The sequence below is a fragment of the Neodiprion virginianus genome, chromosome 4 (assembly GCF_021901495.1).
Source record: "Neodiprion virginianus isolate iyNeoVirg1 chromosome 4, iyNeoVirg1.1, whole genome shotgun sequence".
NCBI classification, from domain to species: domain Eukaryota; kingdom Metazoa; phylum Arthropoda; class Insecta; order Hymenoptera; family Diprionidae; genus Neodiprion; species Neodiprion virginianus.
Window position 1 is genome coordinate 21,530,903 of NC_060880.1, and position 6,225 is coordinate 21,537,127.

The 6,225-nt window shown below is 38.1% G+C and overlaps 1 long non-coding RNA gene across 1 annotated transcript in view; it reads left to right on the forward strand.

Moving 5' to 3' along the window:
• Positions 1-5,882, forward strand: part of LOC124303100 (uncharacterized) — a 59,635-nt gene extending 53,753 nt beyond the window's left edge. The window contains exon 4 of the long non-coding RNA XR_006907831.1: positions 4,805-5,882. This is a non-coding gene — a long non-coding RNA (uncharacterized LOC124303100). The remainder of the gene's footprint in view (positions 1-4,804) is intronic.
• Positions 5,883-6,225: the final 343 nt, after the last annotated feature.

Here is a 6,225-nt window from a genome sequence, read left to right on the forward strand (position 1 = left end):
TCGGATCAGTACTTTTTGAATTATTTGAATGACAAAATTTGAGTAATGAAATGAAAATAATGACCTCATGAGAATGGATAAATGGATGTGATTGAAAATTGGTACCGTAAGGTTTTTGAATCGCTTATCACGAATTTAAAGTCAGATTCGCGAAATTTAAGTTTGGCGTATTCAATATGTTGAAAAAACCTACAAGCATTTAGATTTTTATGAAAATTGGTAGTCAAAGGTTTGTCAGGTGGCTGATCACGAAATGAGATCAGTTTTGCGAAATCCAAAATGGCAAATCCAATACAGTGGAAAAAAACCTGAAAACATTCCAATTTCCGTACAAATTAGTAGGCGAACGGTTTTTGGTTCACCGATAACGAATCTAAAATAAAACTTCAAAAATTTATAATGGTGGACCCATTAAAGCGTTTCAAAATCAAAAAAACCTCATATTTCTACATAATATGGTACCTAGAGCTTTTAAATCGTTAATCACGAATCGAAATTTGTAGTTCGAAATTCGAATTGGATGTTATTATTTTTTCCTATGGACTCGGAAGCTGCATGGCTCACATCCAATCAAAAGCCAGCCGCTTACTTTTTTAGAATCAATATTTTTTCTCGTTCTTAAGTTTCTCAATTCTTCATTGATCTTGCTATTAATTGCTTCAGATCTGCAATACGTGTTCACCATCTAAAATCAGGTATTACATGCAAAAACTGAAAAATGGCATAAACTACAAATCTTAAGATTAACTTTCCCCCTCGAAGCCCTTCAACTTTGTATGAAGGCTTTTATTATATCCCTTCTCGTCTCTGAGATATTCGTCTAGGGCGATTAAAATCGACCAACCCGTACAGTACCATTAAATAAAAGTCGGAATTGGTGCCCTATTGTTACTGGGTATAAAATGTACAATATTTGACTAATTCAGCATTTCATATCTGCATTATTATACGTGATTCGGGAAGCTTCTCGCGAATTATGTAACAGAAAAAAAATAAAAAAAAAACCATTCATCTGCATGTTTACTAACACTAATCGCAAGTTAAAATACAGATGACGATTTAAATTTATATAGAAAGTACGTGGATAAATTACACCTATATCAATATCGAATTAGTACAGACTTTGATCGCGGCCTATACTCAACCAAAATTACTTTTACTCCTCTGCTCATCTATAATTGTGAGTTATAAGGCCTCGACTTGTGTGTGAACCTGCCATGCTATTTCAAGCTGATGATTATGAGATTGCGTTTGAATTCCATAATCGTAACATGCGAGTGCTGAAACCTTCCTTCTTTTTAACCCGCGCAATGAAAGTTGGTGAATTAGTTTCTGGATTACGTAGTTCTTACAATTTATCAAAGTATAAAGTTTTGACGAACGTTACAGCGCTATAATTGAAAGGAGCATACAAAATCCCATGTTTTAATTTTCAAAAAATTGACTACTCTCACATAGTTGGAACTCATTTTGTATTCGAAGAAAGCGAGAAAAAATATTCCTTTATCTACATAAATGTGATACACCTTGCGTAGTTAGCGAGCAAGATGATAATTCATCGACATTTCGTGTGCAACTTTCTTCCCATAGCGTTGCTGTGAAATATTCAGTACACTAATCGATGTATCATAATTAATTAGAATTCATGCAAAATTATTTCTACATTTACTAAGAATGATTTTTGAAGGTACGAATCAAAATTTCATACAGTCACAGGTGCAGTTTCATTACACAGCCATTTATTCACCTCCTCCTTCAGTTGGATACGTAGGGAAAATTAAAACGAATTATAGACGGAACGGTAAATGATTCTCGGGTAGCTTGACGAATCGATTCAGGTGTACATTGCATTATTTCATGCCATTTGCAAAGGGTTGCAATTACCGCACACCGGCCATGACTGAACTAATTATCGTTTCGAAATAACAACAAGTAACAAACTCATCAGTCGATGTAGCAAAACCTAAGAACCAATTGAAATTTTTTCTTCCCTTCTCCTTGAAGTAATTTTTCCATGACAGAATTGCAGAATGTTTCATTAATTATATACATATACCTTCTTCTCACTCGATCACCGATTACGCTCTCTCGATATCGGTAACCATTTGTCATTTATAATCCAGACGTGTGTCTGCGAGGAATCGAATCGACAAGTAGTTTGAAATAGGAGCAAAAGCTATTAGCGAAACACGTTTATAGCAGTTACAACACGCACGGATCAGTAGACGTAACCTCTGATTACTGATCACCAGAAAAGTCCAAGGTATTATTCTGCAGCTCTCGTCTCAGAGAAAATTGACACTTGAGAAATCGGCGTTAGCCTCATTACATTGTAACCTATCATTTAAAATACCACCTTCCACTTTCCTTCTCATAACTTAATATACTCCATCTGCAACTTCACACTTCCGCGTAGATCGAGAAAGAACGAAGCTGGAAGTTTTACGTTGGTCTGTTCTAGAAAAAAAAAAAAAAAAATGTAACCATATTAAATCGTTCGGCTGATGCGGAATTATGTGGAGTCGCTTGGGGACTAAAAAGTAAGTCTCGTTTCCATATGCCATCATATCAGTGAAAAATGATTGTTCGAAAAATGTAACACTTGAGATGTTATCAGTGGTAAGCGGCGTCCCTTATTAGGAGCTAATCCTATTAATTTATGAGCAAGTACGTATGTGAAACATGAGAACGTCGTCATTTGAGTCTATTTCATTCTTATCAAATCGCATTTATCTTTTGAAACTTTTTTTAGGCAACAGACGGTACATGTAATGCTTTATGGGAAGCTCTGTAAAAACTTCCTATAGCGGTTGAACCAGAAAACTTTACTTGAATTTATCAAAGATAATGATTTTATGAATCTCAAGAGCTTGCAAAATCGTGATTCTAACTAAATACAATCATTCATCAAGATGTTACTTGAGGAATTTCTACAGAAGATATCAAACTTTTCAGATCAGTAGTTAAAAATGTTGCGCCTATTAATTGGGATTATTACTCTGCTTTGTGACAAAGATGACACTGTTTATCTTATAGTCTATTTAAGACAATCGGCTTCTCTTTAACCCCTAAAATCGTTTCGCAATCACCGCAACGACACAAGGCTGTACTCCTCGTCGTACGAGCGTACACCCAGAATGCAGTTAGAAAGTCTGCTTTAGGGGTCATAGAGCGAAGCCACAGTGATTGCCGCATGATTACGTAAATGATTCATGGATGTGCACATCTTGCCCGAGCCAGCGCTCCTTCGAGGGCAAGTTTTGCAAGCCGACTGAATATCTAAGTATCGACTGGACCCAACGCTCACACGCGCGAACCCTGGCCCAACTCTTTTCAACGCTAACTTCCGCCTTTTCGCTGCAATTATAATTTTTGCAGGCCACAGGGATGAGCTTGATTCGCTTGAGGAACGTTGTAAACAAAAGTACTCTTATTTTGACTCTACCGTTTGGTGAAACGTTATGAAATATCGAGGATGAAGGGTTGTCAAAGTAGTTAATTAATTATTGAATCGCAATTATTGCATTTATCATTAAGTTTCCGCGCGCCTGCGCATGCGTCAGAGAAATTGTTGGCCTCTTATAAATTATGGAGATTATGGCCTCTGACCACTGAAATGTAAAACGATGCTAGCTAGCTCGTCGCTGAGAATGCGGTTGGAGTCTGTCTCTTCGGTGCAATAAAGCAAAACGCTTGCGATACGTTGTTTCAAAACTTTAACAGTCCGGCTCTAGACTAGATGAAAAACTTGCGCAACGATGCGCAAGGATAGATCAGAGCAGAGAATTGTTTCGTAAGTGTGAATCTGCATCGCCATTTATATCACACGATGCCTTAGGGCGTAATAAGTTTAATGAAAAATTATACCGTAAACGGAGTCAATCTGGAGCTCAAATGACGGAAGATAATTTTTTTCGGACGACATATCGCGGCCAATAATTAAAAGTACAGGACGACTATCGTTCAAATCTCTCAAGATCGAATCTCGAGAAATATACGGGAAGTATTAAATAGATATGCCATGAAAATAATCTTCGAGGATGTCGCATAAATTTTAGGTAGTGAGAGTTGTGAGAAAATGAAATTGCAAGAAATCTGATAGCGAATCACCTCAATATTTGAAAACTTGTTTTAAATGCCGAAAGAACGAACAGTGCTGAACCACCGCGCATAACTTTCACTTTTTCTCTCTCTATCTCTCTCCCTCGCTCGTTCGAAAATTGATATTTGACCAAATCGAAAGTGCTCTACGAGGAGCCGGAATCGGTACGATTTCTGAAAAAAAAGAGGTGAGTGTAGGATTCCTTTGCGGTCGGCTCTTATAACCGGTGGGATCAAAATCACACGGCGTTCTTTGTACCATTACGAAATATATTTTTTCAAGCGAGTTGTGTCCGCACGGCGTTGGCATCAAATTAGATATAGAATCTAATTCGCATGCACGCGTCTAAAATTATTCGGCGACCAAATGATTCACCCACAATCATGATCGGTTAGCGTGTAGCTTCGTGACTTTCCTGAGACGTGAAACTTGCGTGCAAGTATTATGACGGCTTATACCTTAGACTTTTTCCTTGGTAATAACGAGTTATGAATAACATTTGCGAACGTAACGGGGAACACGTAACGCGTACGATCGTGCGTAAGGGAGAGTAAATCTGTAATTCAACAGATTTGTTTTAACCGATATACCTACGTTACAAAAGTATTTAGAAAGCTCGTGCGCTCATGCTGACAACGGCGACATTTCCCTTGACTGTATATTAATTTCTCAATTTTTCTCCTTTTCTCAACTTCGTTACAGATCAATCAACGCTACCTCGGTGAGCATCTTCGATGACAAACGTCCAGGAAGCGTCGAGGCGCTCAGCAACCTCGGAGTCGCCGGTGAAAGAGAAGATCGACCGAGAATATCCGAGGTCATACACCGACCTCAAGTTTGTTGAGAATCGCACTTTCTTTAGGATTGGAAAGTGAATGGCCTTAGCGAGGGCCCCGGGCATCTTATCCACGATTCGCGATCCTTCATTTTCGTCGATTTGCCACTCACTTGAGAATTCCACCTCATGTAACATGTCTGCAACATTTCCTGACGCAGAGCCAAGTGTTTTTTGTTCATCTCTCTAAATCTCCGCGGTCGCATTGCGCCAATAAATAATCTCCACCTGGTCGATCGGTCTTAGAAAATCATGATAACACGATATGCTCACTTTTCTTGTCTTGCAACCTGCTCTAACAGAACTACATCGCAATACGACAAGATCGGCGATATCTCAACGGTTACCCATTCATTTCACACTCAACTAACTTCGGTTTTTCAGTATAAAAATTATTTCCAGGAGTATTCGCAGTACGGGAGAATCTTGTAACTTAATTATCCAGCCAGTCGATCACATCGTCAGTTCTAAAGATCAGCTCGATTGCATTGACTTGAGATTATTAAAGGACTTTTAGGTCGGAGGGTACTGAGTGAGTGATCAATCAATGAACGCAGGTTTAAGTAAGCTTCGCAAGTTTTATTAACATAACGCATCGTTGAACCACCTTTTCATCTAATCATATTCCCACCGTTCACATTCTCTTCCACATTTTCACCCTATCACATCTTCGCTCTCCTGTTTTCCAATTTCCGCATTGATCCACTCAAATTGGATTTAAAGAAGTCCGTCAGTTGTAATAGTTGCATATTATAGCAGGACAATTATCTGACAGAAATCTATGATTTTTATTTCACAATGATTCAGCCAATATAAACGTATAAGGTAAGACATTAATCGGCACACATTCGCAGCGTTTTAGCAAACCTTCCACTTCCTGGATTGTTGAAGATTATTTGAGCCAAAACATCTCACCAAATTTATTGTTACTACATGCAGTTTTCTTTGTACTCTGCATGCAGCTAATTATTTTGATACTTGACGCACTTTGCATTAGACAGATATAATATACCTTAACTGGATAGAATCCTAATGGCGATCTTGATATTGAGATTTTGTTCCAATTTTGACGACGCTCTCTATATTTGACGGCAGTGAAAAATCACTGATTCCCAGTTATAAGTGTGTCACTGGAAAAAATCAGCGCATATACACTAATTATACTTATAGGTAACTGATTCACATTCAGAGAGTGGAAATTATTTTTACCCCGACTGTGGTTATAATAGCTACGTACGACGAGTAATTACTACAGTTCCGAAAACTCTGCGACATTCAAGGTGCGTGC